Here is a 17708-nt window from a genome sequence, read left to right as displayed (position 1 = left end):
CATCAAGGGAGAGCTGTGCATATGGAGATTCTCATGATTGCAGAAAAGTGATTTAGTTACAACTTTTAGTGGGGTGAGCGGTATGGTGGGTCAGCCAGGCGTAGATGGAAAATGCATGTGAAGATGGCATACCAGCTCAGCTTTCTGAGGTCAGGGATGACTGCTAAAATGAGGTTGCATCTGTGTAGAGTCTTAAAGGGATGATTAGGAGTTGGCTACCCTATGAGTGTCTGGATGGAGAGCTGATGTTTCTGTCCCAATGAATGGGATTTACTCTCATAGCAACTTTGAAGTATATGATACAGTATTGTTAATTATAGTAATCATGCTGTACATTAGATCCCCAGAACTTACTCATCTTATAACTGGAAGTTTGTACCCTTTGACCAACATCTCTTCATTTCTCCTATCTTTAAGTCCCTGGCAACCACCATCCTACTGTTTATATGAGTTTGACTTTTTTAGAGTCTACATATAAGTGAGATGATACAGCATTTCTCTCTGTCTGACTTATTTCACTTAGCATAATGCCCTCACAGTCCATCCATGTTGTCACAAATGACAAGATTTCCTTCTTTCTCGTGGCTAAATAAGATTATATTGTAAATATATACCACAACTTCTGTATCCATTCATCAGTTGGCAGACACTTAGGTGTTTTCATGTGTTGATTATTGTGACTCATGCTGCAATGAACATAGGGGTGCAGATTTCTCTTCAAGATAGTGATTTCATTTTTTTGAGATAGACCCAGAAGTAGAATTGCAGAAAAAAAATAATTACGTCAGGTGATGTATGTATTAACTAAGCTTATTGTGGTAATAATTTTGCAATATATCTGTATTAAATAATATTGTACACCTTAAGCTTACACAATGTTATATGTCAGTTATATCTCAATAAAGCTGGAAAGTAAAGAGTGAATTGTGTGTGAAGAGGTGAGGGTATGCAGGTAGATAAATGGCAACATAGGAGCCAAGCAGGAGTCAAGTCACACACAATTGCCTGCTCTTCTCTTTCTCTTTCTATTAGCTAGTATTCTATTATAAAATAATACTTATTTATGGTAAACAATTCCAAATGATGTAGAAAGTTATAAAGTGAAAAGTAAAGTTCTTCACACCCTAGTCCTACTGCCCAGAAGAATCAAAACCATTAACCCATTCCATGTTTTCTCTCATTTTCTATATGCACACCTATCAGCATATTGTCTTTATTTTACAAGTTACACTCTGCTTAAAAAAAGCAGTTTGCAGAAGTATGCAATTTATTTTTGATCTAATTCCATTACATTTCTATCTGACCTCTTCTTCTAATTATTGCATCTTCCATTAGGAATCATCACAACTTATTAACTGGGCTAAATGATGGACCTTTTTGTAGCTTCCCATTGTTCGATATTACAATGAATCCTGCAAGCAATTTCCTTACATCTTTGTGCAAATGTGTGTATCTATGAAATAAAGTCTCAAAAGTGGAATTGATAGATGTCTATTGCCACGTAATTCAAAAGTTTCACCATTGTTAGCTACACCTGTGGTCAGAATAGCATAGTACATTTATTGAATCACTATGTTGTACACCTGAAACTAATGTAACATTATGTGTTAACTATAGTCAAAACACCAAAAAAGAATAAACTTTCTGATAGAATATGTTCCCATACAGTTTTAAATAAAGATTTTCATTTGTGAATACAAAAAAATACAATGAATATTCATTGTGAATAGAATATCTTCCCATACGGTTTTAAATAAAGATTTTCATTTGTGAATACTGTTGTAAATTGCAACAGTTTACGTTCATACTAATAAATATATGTTGGAGGGGGTCATCAAGAGGACGTGACCACTGGTTGACCTCTGAACTGTGCCCAGGCAATTAGAGGCTCCTCACCTGCTTCCCATCCTTGGAGTATACCTTTTTTTTTTTTTTATGTTATGTTAATCACCATACATTACATCATTAATTTTTGTAGTGTTCTATGATTCATTGTTCGCGTATAACACCCAGTGCTCCATGCAGAACGTGCCCTCTTTAATACCCATCACCGGGCTGACCCATCCCCCCACCCCCCTCCCCTTTAGAGTATACCTTCTGCCTGCGGCCATTCCCACAGCCCGAGCCATTTTCAGGGACACACCTTGAGAGAGCTGGTGTAGTTGAGATTGTCCAAGCTATCTGACTATTGTCCAAGCAGGTCTCTATATAACTTTTAAGATTCTGGTGGGCAAGTGTGGACATCTACTCATCTCGTGGTTTCCCAAGCCAAGCCTCCTAAGTAAGCTCTCTTGCTTATTGAGACGGTCACCTACCAGTCTGGAGTGACCTATTCAGGCTCTCCTTGCCCTCTGGGTCAGGAACCAGTTTCTATTTTCACCCAGGGAACTCTCAAGGTTGTGAACCAAAAATGTCTGAGAGTGCTGGATACTAGATTTTATTCAACTTGAAAAGTCTAGATATTATCACACTTAATATTTCACAATATTGGGTATAATTAGACTTTGTTGTCTATCTGATAGGTGGGTTCCTGCTTATTTTCACTTCTCTCTCCTCCAACTATATAATTTACTTAGGCATTGGTAACTTTTTATTTACAAATTACAAATGCCAGTTAGAACGAAAAAGAAAATCCCATAGGTACTAATTAATAACTTTCCCTTATTTGACCATTTATTTTTATCCTCTATGTGTACTTCCTTCAGGACATTTCTACAGTTTCTGAAATGTGTTTTCTTTTACTGCCTTAAATAAGTGACTATTTTAAATTAAGGTACATACTAATTTTTTTCCTTAGCCCATCCTTGCTGCCTTGAGTACTTAACCCTCCTTATTATTTCCTAGTTTTCCAAGGGTAATGTGGCACCTTAATTTCTGCTTATGTTGTAGTCAGGGAGGTAGAAAATAGGTAAAAAAAAAAATAATTTCAGATAGAGCTATGTCGTGCAAAAAATAAAGGTAGGTTAGAGAGTGGAGAAGGTAGGTTAGAGACTGGAGAAGGACTCAAATGGAGGTGAAGCAAGATCTCCTGGAAAAAGTGACATTCAAGCAGACCCCAAATGCTAAGTGAGAAGAAAGAAGGGGGTGAACCAGACAGAGGGAAGAATGTGCAAAGGCCCTGGGGTGGGAGGAGCTTAGCATGTTTGACTAGCAAGAAGATAGCTTGGCAGGAGAGTGATGAGCAAGGGAGAGGAAGGAAAGGCCATCATAAGTTTAGATTTGACTGGCTGGAAGGGAGACCATTGGAAGGTGTTAAGCTAGGGAATGACATGATCTGATTTACCTTTTTAAAAAGGCCGTTCTGGAGGTGCGGGCTACTGCCTGTTTCCCTCAATCTCCAGTCCTTTTAGCCTCAAGATCTTCTCCTTTTGTAAAAACTAGCCCTCTTTTTTTTTTTTTTTTTTTTTACCACTTGGCACTGTGAATTTCCCAATCGAACAAAGCATGGGTTAAACTGTAAAGGTGGCTTTGTATGTGGCGCTTTATTGCTCCTCTGGGTCCTTCAATTCATTTCATCAGAAATAGTTTAATTATATCAAGTCATTGGGTGCTAGCTCAAGGATTTGGGGATAGATCTGTCAGAAGATTAGATGTCATTTAAAAACAACCATTGTTGTTTGAGAACATGTCCAAGTACAGAACTTTTAGGTATATCCTTCAACTCTTTAGAGATGACTGAAATGTTCCATTCCCATGAAAGTTTAAAAGGAGAGCAATTTAACATAAATCCTTTCCTTTTTCCTCTGTCTCTATTTTTTTTTTTTTTTTTTACTAAATTTCATCTTGTTTAAAAACATTGCCTATAAAAGTCAACCTGAGTGTGAATTACAATTAGAGATGCAGTCTCTGAGGTTGCCAAATTAGGTTCTTCACAGATCCATTAACATTTCCCCAGTTCTCTGTTGGCTGATGTAGATCCAGCTCCAGGAGGACTTTTGGCTACTTCTCCATCTAGCTTCTGCACATTGGCTGATGTCTATCAAGCTAATTGCTGGCTAATTCTATAATAGATGCATCCCAGGTGTTTTTCACCATCTCTTGAAGTTTGTACTGTTTTCTTCTGTACTTGGACTCCTACTTACATCTTTACTGATTTGTATAATGCATAAATGTCTGATTGCTCAGCAAGCTATCCCCTCTCTCCTTGCTGTAAACCCTGGATTAAAAAAAAAAAATCCTTGCTGGCAACAGTGAGTTTAGTGTAGGAATTTTGATTAACAACAAAAATCCAAAAATCAAGTCTAGAAGACTTGGTTATTTGGAACTCAAATCTTGCAACACAATAGCCAAATCACATGCAACAAACAGAAAGGGAGTTTGTAGGGGTGGTTGGGGTGAGAGTGAAAGGAAGGTGGCAAAGGAGAAATAGGCAGTGCCCACTCAACTTTGCTGTCTTCTGTTTCATGTACTACTTGTTGGTACAACAGCAGTAAGTGGACCTATAGCTTTAAGGCAATGCCAGCTATCTCTCCATGTTGCTTTTACTCTAGAAGCCTGAAAGTTTGGAATCTGATGTTTTCTAGAACCACAGATGATAGACTCTTTGGTATCGTGGATGGATTTTTTTTTTTTTTATCAATCCTTGAGGCACAGCCAATGATCTGTTACTGACATTTTGTTCAAGTAGTACCTTCCTAAGGACACCTACTCTGAACCACTGTAGTTAAAATTGCAATACTCCAGACTCCTTATTCCCTTCTCTTTACTTTTTCCTGGCATTTGTCACCCTCTAATATACTGTGCTTCTTATTTATTCTGTTCACAATCTTTATCTTTCTTCCCCAGCTAGAATGTGAGCCTCAAGACTACAGGGATATTTGTTTTATTGATTGACATATCCCAAGCACATAGTAGATGCTTACTAAGTACTCATTGAGTGAATGGATGAGATCTCATAGTAGGAATGGGTCATAAATATTAGCTCAAGATTCTTTCTTAGTTTGGGCATCTGATTAATTCAGCTGTTCAACCAATCATCACTTGTGAACATTTGCATGATGTAAATGTACTCTATCTACATTTATCATAACTTTTGGTATAATTTCCTTACCAACCATGTACACTTTACTCTTACTTTCAGACTACCAAAAGCCACAAAACTAGCTATTACCTTCTAGATAGACAAATTGATCTAATAGAGTCTGATCCCTATAATTAAGTATATGATATCTTAGGATCTTTTTATTGTATGCCACTTTCTATTTTATTTTGATGTGAACGTCCCCTCTCTCCTTGGATTTATCATAGTGTTATATCAGGAGAGTCTGTGTTGTGTGAATGGAAGTCTCAGTCCTTGGATTCCCCACCAGAAGACTTACATGGGGATCCACACTTGAATAAAAATAGCCAGAAGGAGAGTAGGAAGCACCAAACAGTTTATTAAAGTGAAAGTACACTCTCTAGGTGGGAGAGTGGGCAGGTTCCCAGAGGTGGAACAGGTCCTAGCTTATTTGGGGTTTGGTTGTTTGTTGTGTCTCTCTGGGCTGGGAGGAGCTGTGACATTCAGTGGGGTGGTCTCTAATGGAGGCTGCTTCCATTAATCTGGGGGGACTCCTCACAGGTTGTTGGGAGGGGGAGTTTTTGACCCTACAGGGTTTGTACCAGAACCTCATGGCAGCCTTTCTCCATGGGGTAGGGCTGTACCCACAATGCAGATGCATCATCATGAGTCTAGGGGTCACCCTGGGGCAGAGGTGGAAGAGGAGAGTGCATCTGTGGCTCTTGATTGGTCAGCCCCAAGGTCTTGAAGCCACAAGGTCAGGATGTTGTGCCCCAGGCTTCTAATGTGTAGATTGTTTAGCACTGTCCTTGCCTCTAGCTCCTGTCTCTATCCTTCCCCTTCAAGGATTTGGGACTCTGTCTCTAGAATGTTCATCTACTGCTCATATCTAGCTTCTACCTAACAATAGCACTAGGCAAATGGTAGATACCAATTAAGGACTTGATGACTAACTATAAAGTGCCATAGGAATTTCAATCTTATTTTTTTTTTTTAAGATTTGTTTTTGAGAGAGAGCTAGAATAAGCATGATGAGAGGGGCAGAGGGAGAGAATCTCAAGCAAGCTTCCTGCTGAGCGTGGAGCCGAGGTGGGGCTTGATCTCATGTTCCTGAGCTCATGACCTGAGCTGAAATCAAGAGTCCCACGCTTAACCAACTGAGCCACCCAGGCACCCCAGGAATTTCAATCTTTATAACTATAATAATTTTTTTTTTAAATTTATTTAATTGACAGAGAGAGAGACAGAGTGAAAGGGAACACAAGCAGGGGGAATGGGAGAGGGAGAAGCAGGCCTCCAGCTGAGCAGGGAGCCCGATGCGGGGCTCGATCCCAGGACCCCGGGATCATGACCCGAGCCGAAGGCAGACGCTTAACGACTGAGCCACCCAGGCGCCCCAACTATAATAATTTAACAATTTAAGTGGTTAATAGTTCTGTTATTGATGGTGATAGTGCCTCAGGATTTATTCTCATGAGATGTAAGTTGCACGCTGGACTGCTGCAAATGTTACCTCCTGGTCGTGCTCCCTGCCTCCAGCTCTTTCCGCCTTGACTCTATCTTTTACCACTCCATCAGACTTCCCTCCCTAAAGCCAAGCTCTGATCATCCATGCTAATTTCAGAAACTTTCAGTAGTCCCCAGTGTCTTTGTAATTAAACACAAATTCTTTAGCATCTTATTGAAAGTCCTCTTTAATGGCCTCAAATCACCTTCACAGTCTCGTGTCTTACTATTTTCATATTCCCGGAAAATCATGAGAATCCTTGCTCCCCCCTCTGCTCTGGCATTGCCATTCCTGAACTTGTCTCATGCTGATTCCTCCGACCAGGAATGCCCCACAGCCTGGATTCTGTCCAATTCTTTTCATCTTTTCGATCTAGCTGAAAGGCTACCTTCTTTATGAAACTTTTTTTTTAATTCCCCCAATTGTTTGTGCTTCTCCTTTCTCTGAAGTACTCTAACTTGCCTTTTTTTTTTTTTTTTTAAGTGCTGGGACTTAAAAAAAAAAAATTCACACCATGTAGATCGTAGTTCTTTTTAAAAATTTTTCTTTTGTTGTGGTAGGAACACTGAACATGCGATCTACTTTCTTTTCCCAGTTTTATTGAGGAATAAAAGTGACAAATAAAATTGTAATATGTTTAAAGTATAGAGTTTGATATATATACACATTTTAAGGATTCTGGCATACAAGAGATACCACACGGTATTTGTCTTTCTCTGTCTGGCTTATTTTACTTTCTAGATTCATACCTTCTACATTCATCTGTTTGTCAAACATGGCAGGACTTCCTTCTTTTTAAAGATCAAATAATATTCTATTGTGTGTATATACTGCATTTTCTTTATCCATCATCTGTCAGCAGGCACTTAGGTTGTTTCCATACTTCTGCTCTTGTGAATAGTGTTGTGATGAACATTAACATGGGAATGCAGGTATCTCTATGAGCTCCTGATTTCAATTTCTTTAGATATATACCCAGAAGTAGGATCGCTGGATCATATGGTACCACTATTTTTAATTTCTTGAGGAACTTTCATAATGTTCATAATGGCTATACCAGTTTACATTCCCACTTTTATGCACATCCTCACCAACATTGGTTATCGCTTGTCATTTTTTTAAAAAGATTTTTATTTATTTATTTAATAGAGCACAAGCAGGGGCAGCAGCAAGCAGAGGGAAAGGGAGAAGCAGGCCCCCCGCAGAGCAGGGAGCCTGACCTGGGACTCGATCCCAGGACCCTGGGATCATGACCTGAGCCAAAGGCAGATGTTTAACCAACTGAGCCACCCAGGTGCCCCTTGTCTTTTTGATAATAGCCATCCTAATAGGTATGAAATGGTATCTCGTGATTTTGATTTGCATTTTCCTGATGATTGATTTTGAGTAGTTTTCCATTTACCCATTAGCCGCTTTTATTTCTTTCTGGGGAAATGTGTATTCAGGTCTTTTACCCATTTTAAAATTCTTCCTTCCTTCCTTCGCTATTGAGTTGTATCAGTTTCTTGTATATTTTGGATATTAGATATGCAGTTTGCAAATATTGTCTCTCATTCTGTAGATTGACTTTTCATTTTGTTGATGGTTTCCTTTTCTATGCATAAGATTTATAGTTTGATGTCCCATTTGTTATTTTTGCTTTTGTTACCTTTGCTTTTGGTGTCAAATCCAAAAAATCATTGCTGAGACCAATGTCAAGGAGCTCATCTCCTGTTTTCTTCTAGGAGTTTTATGGTTTCAGGTCTTATTTTCAAGTCTTAAATCCATTTTGAATTATTTTTGTGTATGGTGTAAGATAGTGGTGCAGTTTCATTCTTTTGCATGTGGATATATAGTTTTTCCAGCATCATTTATTGAGGAGACTGTCCTTTCCCCATTGTATTTTCTTGGCTACTTTGTCAAAAATTAATTGACCATATACGCATGACTTTATTTATGGACACTCTGTTCTCTTGCACTGATCTAATGTGTCTGTTTTTATGTCAATCTATATTATTTTGATTACTAGAGTTTTGTAATATAGTTTGAAATCAGAAAGTGTGATGCCTCCAGCTTTGCTGCTTTTCTCAAGATTTTTTTGGCCATTTGGGGTCTTTGTGGTTGCAAATTATAGGATTTTTTTTTTCTATTCTGTGAAAAATTCCATTGGAATTTTGATAGGGATTACATTGAATCGGTAGATTGTTTTTTGTAGTATGGACAGTAGTATTTTATTCTTTTTGATGTTATGTAAATGCAATTGTTTTCTTAATTTCCCCTTCTGATAGTTTATTGTTAATATTTAGTAACATACCCGGGCTAGTATCCTGCAACTTTACAGAACTCATTTATTGATTCTAATGTTTTTTTGGTGGAATCTTTAGATTTTCCATGTATAAGACGATGTCATCTGCAAACAGAAAATTTCTTTTCTGAGTTAGGTGCTCCTCCTCCCCTCCTCCCCTCCTCCCCTCCTCCCCTCCTCCCCTCCTCCCCTCCTCCCCTCCTCCTCTATCCCCCTCCCCCTCCTCCCCTCCTCCCTTCCTTCCTCCCTTTGCCTAATTGTTTACTTAAGATCTTTTTTTTTCATAATGTAGGTGTTTATTGCCATAAATGTCCCTGTTAGAACTGCTTTCAGTGCATCCCATTTGGTTTGTTGTGTTTCCATTTTCACTTATCTCAAGGTTTTTGGGTTTCCATTTTGATTTCCTCTCTGGCCCATTGGGTTTTCAGGAACATGTTTAATCTCCACATATTTGTAAATGTAAACTTGAAATTACAGAATAGAGCACAATAACACAGAGTGTTATTGTGCCTACCCAGAGGCAGGTTACAAAGCCTACACAGAGTGCCTCAGATGCTTTGCATTTGTATAGAGCAATCTTAACTTGCAATTATTTACAGTTTGATCTGAGAGTCTGGCCTGACAGCTAATGGTTTGTTCTCAGCCACGTTTTACCTTTTACCATTCCTGGGGGAGATAGGACTACCAGGCTTTCTTATTCTCTACAAAGTTCCTGTTCTTTCTTCCTACTTTTTGACATTTTTGTGATCTAGGCAGCTGGAGTATAAGTTTTCTTGACTCCTTGCAGACTGCAATTCCATCTCAATCAGAATTGTCAAGTGGATTCCTGAAAGCCACTCTTTAGCCTGATTGGAGAATAGAGCCCTACCTGCCTGCAGACAACTCTTTGCTGGGTATTTCCCAAATCTAGGACGTTTCCTGCTTGAGTACATGTTTGAATCACAGAATATGCTCAGTCTAACATCAGCATCTTTTACTTCTATGAAGTTGGAACCAGTTATCAGAAAGAAACATTCTCTATTAAATTCAGGAATTTTCAATTACTGAAGTTTCCTTTTAGAACAGAAATGTACCTTTTATTGTGAGGGACTACACGATTTTTTTTTTTAAATCTCTGAATGAATGCGTGGTTATTTTTGTTTAAAGTTTGACTCTTGGAAAGCAATCTTGTGCTAATATTTATGTAAAAGTGCTAATATTTATGTAAAAGGACAGAAAATCTAAGAGGTAATTTAAAATGCACTTTTGAGTATGTTACGTTCAAATTTTCCAGGAGAGTAATATGTTTTATTAAGCCAGATACACAAAATTTTATATATTCCTTAATACATGAATGATTTTTATCAGTGATATTTATAGTATTGTACAGCTAACTCATTAAAGATAAATCTCAGGGTGCCTGGGTGGCTCAGTCGTTAAGCGTCTGCCTTCAGCTCAGGTCATGATCCCAGGGTCCTGGGATTGAGCCCCACATTGGGCTCCCTGCTCAGCAGGAAGCCTGCTTCTCCCTCTCCCACTCCCCCTGCTTGTGTTCCCTTTCTCGCTGTGTCTCTCTCTATAAATAAATAAAATCTTAAAAAAAAAAAGATAAATCTCAACAGGTGCTACCAGAAATTAGAGATGATCTTGGATGAATCTGATGCTTATGGGTCTGAAGTCTCAAATCTCCAGGCATGGGGAGTTTGGCTTTCTATCATCAAGAGAACCTGGGAATTTCCTACGTTTTGCCTGAAATGAAACTCAGCTAATTTGCCTTCCATTTAGCACTTTAGTCACCTGCCTTTAGTTATTTTTCAGTGATAGGCAAGAAACTACTTTTAGCAAAGAACAGAGAAATTCCATTTATTTCTTGAATGCCTGTTTTCTGTGGGTACTTTGTGTCCAAGAAATTTTTAAAATGAGTAAAGTGTGGTCTCTGCTCTTTAGGGAGTTACAATTCAGTAATAGGGACAGGTAAGACATAAATAGCTTGAATACTAGGTAGCTCTAATCAGTGCCATAATTAGGATGTTGTGAAAATATTAGGGTATGAGAGATTAATGGTTTTAGAATACAAAAAACTTCCTTCTCCTATTTCCTTCCAGAAACTTCCTTAGGCTAACACTTCTGGCCTCTCTCCCTATCAAGTAAGCAGTGATGTTGCTCAGATCTACTCTCTTCAATCTATCAATATCAGTGGTAGAGGTCCCTGCCCTTGTAAATGAAGACTGTCCATGTTTGCTGAGTGGGAAGCTTAACTCTGGCATTTGTTTTAACAGGCCTCTTTCACTCTTATACTTATGTCTTGTTCTTCAACAATGGTAATAAATCAATGATAATGTTGGCAGAGATCAGAATGTATGGCATAAAAACACTGTAATTGAAACAATTTAATTGTAGAGAAATGCTAAGTCCCTTCTCATTTTATTGATCAGTTACTTGAAAAATTCTATACTGTGTTAGTCAGATTTTTGCTCTATTTTGCTTGCTCTATTCTATTGCCTAATGAATAACTCCAAAATTAATGGCTTCTGATAATAAATATTGATTCACTGCGTATAAGTCTAATGGTTGGCTGGACATGGCTCTGCTGGACTTTGCTAGGCTTGGCATGTCTTTCATTCTGGAATCTTCTCCTGGCATGAGTTGTTCTCATGGTGGAGGACAGGAGTGCAAAGAGGCAAACCAAAGCTTAGAATACCTCCTACAGTCTCTGCTCAGAGCTGGCATAGTGTCATCTCTGCTCACATTTGATTGGTTAAGGCAAGTCACATGACCACATCCAAAGCCAATGGGGCAAGGAAGTTGAACCATGACAAAGATGGGGACAAAAGAAAGGGTTGTGATATAATTTCCCACATATATCTCTGGTTTTCACTTAATTTCTCGTATATAGAATCTTTAGCTACTTCATGCTATTTGCATCATCTAACTTATTTATTCCATTCTGTCTTTGATAAAACTATGAAGACATTCACAACTCTTTGATTAGTCTCCTGCCATAAAGTACCATTAAAAACACTTGTAGGTGAATATTACCACCCAAACTACCCATGTGAATTATTTTAATATCTTATTCATAAAACTTCAGAGGATCCTGTGAGGTTGGACAAATTCTTTACTACCAGAAAAATATTTTATTTATTAACATTCTTAGATGAACCAGGGTCATGCTAACTATTCTGTTTGTGGTGAGCAGACTCTAGAGTTCCTCCATGACCCCTGCCCACTGATTCTCTGACTCTCATGGTCCCCTCTTCTTGAGTGTAGGTAGAACTTGTGACTTGCTTGTAACAAATAGAATATGACAAATGTGATGGGATATATGTGATTATATGTAAGTAATTAGGTTACATAATATTGTAAATCCTATCCTCCAAGGAAATTCTCTCCTGCTGGCTTTGAGGAAAGATGTAACTATGTTGGAAAGGCCCACATGGCAGAGAGCTGAGCGTGGCTTCCAACCAACAGTTAGCAAGAAACTGAGGTCCTCAGTCCAGCAGCTCACTAGAAACCACATGCTGGTAAACAACCATGTGGGTTTGGAAGTAGATTGTTCCCCAGGTGGGACTAAGATGAGACTGTAGCCCCAGCTCACATTTGGATTGGAACCTTCTGAAATCATGAATCATAAAGAGGATCCAGCTAAGCCTTTCCCATATCTTGGTCCACAGAAACTGAAATAATGTGTATGTTTTATGTACTGTTAAACATCATTAGCGAACTTTTAAATCCATTATCCATTTCATAGTATCAAGGATAAAGTGTCTTCGTTAGTTTCTATTACCTGCCAATTCTGTTTGTTTCATTTTGGTTTCCTATTTTGTTACAGTTGGCTTTGTTTATGTATTAATATCAAGAATTTTGGGTGGTAAACTCTGTGTAAGTAGATTTTCTTAAATCCCTTTATCTCATATGTACTTGTGTGTTTACAGAAAATTAAAAATGCATACTTGTTTGTTAATTAATATTTATTAAATCTATACAATGTGTTTGGCACAATCCTATGTGATGGAGATAAAAGAGACAGAAATGGTCCTTGCCTTCATGAAGCTTACGTTTTATTGGAAGAATCAGAGAATAACAATTAAATACAGTTTCTAAATTACACATTTGAATAACTGTGTGAAGAAAATAAATTACTGTAATCTAGAAGTAACTAGATCTATTCTATTCTAGTAAAGTCTTTTGAGGAGTTAGCATTTAAACTAAGATTTAAAAGATGAGAAGGTGTGGGGCGCCTGGTGGCTCATTTGGTTAAGCATCTGACTCTGTTGGTCTTGGCTCAGGTCATGATCTCAGAGTTCTGAGATCTGGTCCTTCGATGGGCTCCACACTCGGTCTGGGGTCTGCCTGTTCCTCTCCCACTGCTCCTCTCCCTGTGCACTCTCTCTCCCTCTCTCTCTCTCTCTCTGGAATAAATAAATAAAATTAAAAAAAAAAAAGATGAGAAGGTGCAACTACATTCTCACCAGTTTAGAACTGGATGAGTTTTGTTGGTGTAAAATTGTGTTTGCTTGTGTGTGTGTGTGTGTGTGTGTGTGTGTGTGTGTGTGTAGAGAGAACATGGGTGGGATAGGAATTGGGTTCAGAAATGAATGCAAACAAAAATACTCTGTATTTCAGGAGACTAAAAATATAAGAAGTAACAAGTAACAGAAAGTGTATATATTTGGAATATAATCTTGTGATAACCTATAATAGTATGTCAGCAATTCTTAGGATAAGAAAAAAGACACTGAAAATTCATAAGATGTTAGATATTGAGTTCTATCTAGTATATGTTGACCATTTACATACTTATTTATGAGAGCAGAGTCAAAACATTTCTGAAACTGTTTTGTATATCCATCTCCCTCTGCATCTCTTTATTTCTTTTTTCTCTGCAATTGTTCTGCTGGCTTTTATTAAGCCATAGATATTTCACCCCATTGTGAATCTAAATTTTTTGCTTCTGTCACTTCTGCACACACTATGAATTTTAGAACAGGCCAGTATTCTGGGAATGCCAAGAAAGAAAGAAAGTTTTCTCTTACTCTGGCTTGAACTTTTTTCTTTCCAATTAGTTTCCAGAGTGTTTGTTTCTCAGGCATTTTCTCTTGATGGCAAAAGTCTGTCTCCCAAAAGCCATGTTTGGAACTGAAAGTGCATCTGTCTTGAGAGGCTGGCGCCATCTCAAGTATAAATGTGTGCTTTGTAAACATTAGTAACTGTTGAGAGAGACAAATAATGGAGATTGTGTCTATGAATTCTGTGTGTTTGTGTGTATATGGGAGAGGGAGAGGGAAAGCAGTGGGGAGCAGAGAAAGAGAGATTAGGAGGGAGCCAGGAGGAAGAGGTAGAAGAGAAGGAGAGCAAAAGGACATTGTTTGAGACCATTGATAAACAAAAATCAGTTTTTGAGACAGCTGATAAATAGAAATCAATTTGACCTGAAGCAGGTGCCAGGGTTCCAAAGTCAATCACACTAGGACTATGTTTACTGACTAGACGGGAAATGATGGAAAAAGGGGAGCAGCCACTTAGGGAGATCTTTTCAGACAGACAGGAAGGTACCAGAGAAGAAATCTACGAATAAGAAGAATCCAGCCAGTCCTCCTTTTCCGGGCTATGTTCTAGAAGCCTCTAAGAGAGGCTGATTCGGGGTCCTTGTGACTAGACAATGGTTTTAATGAGTTGGGAGCCAACAGGACTAGGATGTAGATAAGTAGATAGATACCTGGAGTGTTGTTTTGTTTTTTTAAGGTTTTTATTTTAATTCTAGTATAGTTAACATATGGTGTTATATTAGTTTCAGGTGTACAATAGAGTCATTCAACAGTTCTAGACATCATTACTCAGTGCTCATCATCATAAGTGTACTCTTAATTTCCCTTCACCTATCTCACCCTCCCCAACCCCCCTCTGGTATGCTTTATTTTAAGTGAATGCCCTCAGTTAAAGGTATTTTTTTCAACAAGAACATTTTTTATTTGAAGCATACTTCAGAATACATGGTTCTCAAAGAGATATATAAAACATTCTATCCAAGAAAAATGGAATATATATTTCCTTCCAGTACAAGAAGAAGGATCCCCTGGTTAAATCACATAAAAAGAGACCTAACAAATATTACAAATTTAAGACTGAAATCATACCAAGCATATTTTCCAACCATAATGGTACAAAACTAAAGATCAACAATAAAACAAAACTGGAAAATTTACAACATAAACGTTAAATATTTACTATGTAAATATTAAACAACTCACTACTGCACAAGCAATGGGCCAAATAAGAAATCGAAATATGTCTCAAAAGAAAAGAAAATACTCCAAAACCTATGGAATGTAGCAAAAGCAGATGTTAGGGTGAAATTTATGCCTTAAATGCTTGTTTTAAGTTGTTGATTTGAACTTTTTTTCCTTGACATTACAACACAAGGAACTAGAAAAAGAAGAAACTTAGCTGAAATTTAGGGGAGGAAGGGGAATAACCAAAAAAAAAAAAAAATCAGAAATAGAGATCAGGATAAACAATAATATAACACCAGAATGACAAGTTTTTCCAAAAAACACCACAAAAAAACAAACCCCACCAAAATTGGCTACATTAAGAAAGAAGACTCAAAAACCAAGGTGAGAAATGAAAGAGAAAACAACTCAACAGATAACCACAAATACATAGTGGGGTGACAGGTTACTATAAACAGTTATATATGAACAAATTAGATAGCTTAGGAAAAAAAACTGGATAATTCCTAAAAACACACATGTTACCATAAATCTGGAATCCAAAAAATAGGAAATCTTAGACCAATAACAAGAATGAAAATTGAATTCGAAATCAAAAACCTCCCAGCACAAAAAAGACCAAGACCACATGGTTTCATTAGTGAATTCTACCAAACATTTAGAAAAGTAATTAAAGACAAACTTTATCAAAATCTTACAAATAATAGAATAGAGGGAACACATCACAGTCATTCCCTGAAGCCAGTATTACCGTGATACCAAAGCAGGATTAAAACAATACAAGAACAACAAAAAAAGAACAATATAAGTATTGCTACTCCGACTTTTCTTGACATATATTTTTTTAAGACTATTTATTTGACAGAGAGAGACACATAGCGAGAGAGGGAACACAAGCAGGGGGAGTGGGAGAGGGAGAAAAAGGCCTCCTGCGGAGCAGGGAGCCCGATGCGGGGCTCCATCCCAGGACCCCGGGACCATGACCTGAGCGGAAGGCAGACGCTTAACGACTGAGCCACCCAGGCGCCCTGACATGTTGTTTTAAAGTGCAGTAGGAAAGAAGGATTACTTGGGAATTGACCCCCAAAGGTTTTTGTTTTCCTGGTACCAGAGAAGTTGAACACTTGAACTGATGTTACCAGAAGGATGTGGCAAGAGTGGAATTTGAAATGGGGTACAATAGAAGCTTGGTTAATATGTTAAAGGGTGTTAATGCAGTCAAAAAGTGACTCTATAAATTCCTAGTGATTCCAGAGGAAGTCAAAGGACAAGGCCATAGTCCTAATATCCTACTTGGTTTTGGCAAAAGAAAAATGTTTATTACTGCTGGAACTCCTAAGAGGCATCTGTTCATCATGCTACTCTTCACCCCCGCTCCTTAGGTCAGACACATCATTTTCAGCCCTTTTTCTTGAGCATTTGACATGGTAGTTCTTTAAACTTTTTTTTTTTTTTAAACTTGCTTTGTAAAACACTCTGCCTCTAATCTTTTAAACATTTCTCCTTTCACTCACTATGCCATTGGAGCTTTAAAAACCAAACATATATTAGATATTGTTATTCAATTCAACCATAATTTATTGAGCACCCAGGTATGAGGTGTTGGGCTAAATGTGGGGATGGAGAGAAATGGACCCTGCTTCTTCAGATGCTATCCATACCAGCAGGTTAATGGGGATAGATTTGCACCAAACAAGTAGACACTACACAGTACTCCATGCGCTCTGATGGAGGTGGAGTACAGTGGACAGTTCTGGGGATGTCTGGAGCGCTTAACGGGTGGTTACATTTGAATTGGTTGTGAAAAATGGCTAGGAGCTCACTGAGTGACAAGAAATGAGGGTAGGGCAGAGGGGGCTTTTCAGGGTGAAGAGAATTAAGTGAACAGCATGGCATGTCTCAGAAATGGACGGAACGGTATGGCTAGGACATGCAGGGTAGGTTTGGGGGAGTGGTGAGGGGTATGGATTAAGAAAGAGGAGCCAGTTTCTGGAGGTCTGGTATGCTGAGTGAGGTTTGGTACGTTGGGCAGTGTTATCCTATAGCTGACAAGGAGCCATTAAAGGCTGGAGAAAGGAGGTGTTATGACCAAAATTTTGCTTTAAAGATGAAATTATATTAGCTATGCCATGGATGGATTTAAGGACAGGTTAGCTAGCTGAAGGAGACAAATTAGTAAGCTATTGCAGTTGTTGATGTGAGACGTGAAGTGGGTCCGAACCAGGGGGTGGTGGTGGGGGTGGACTACCGACTTAGATCTATTTAAGAAGTAGAAAAATAGGATTTAGTAACTGATCGGATACTTGGAGTAAAGAAGAAAGGAGACTCTATGATTCAGGAGAAGAAAAGATGTTTGGCTGAAGAAAAAGAGTTCAGTTTTGGATATGTGCTTGAGGGGTCATAGGACACAGAGTCTCATCACGATAGAGGGTGAAGCTCTTGAAGAAAATGAGATCCCCTGGGACATTACAAAAAGCGAAAATATTCTTGAGAAGAGCAACAATTGAAAAATAGGTAAAGGAAGAAGATCAGTCAGCAAAGGGTAAGAGAGCTGCCCAAAAGGTGGAGAACCTTAGCGCAAAATGCCTCTAATCCTGTGGGTTAGAAATGGATGGAATTAATTACCTCGGCAAATGAATCACCATTCAGGTCAGGAGTACTCACAAATTCAGAGTATTGTTGGTGCTCAAAATAATGTGACTATAT

This window comes from Zalophus californianus, chromosome 3, assembly GCF_009762305.2.
Source record: "Zalophus californianus isolate mZalCal1 chromosome 3, mZalCal1.pri.v2, whole genome shotgun sequence".
NCBI lineage: Eukaryota > Metazoa > Chordata > Mammalia > Carnivora > Otariidae > Zalophus > Zalophus californianus.
Note: the sequence above shows the minus strand (reverse complement) of the source record.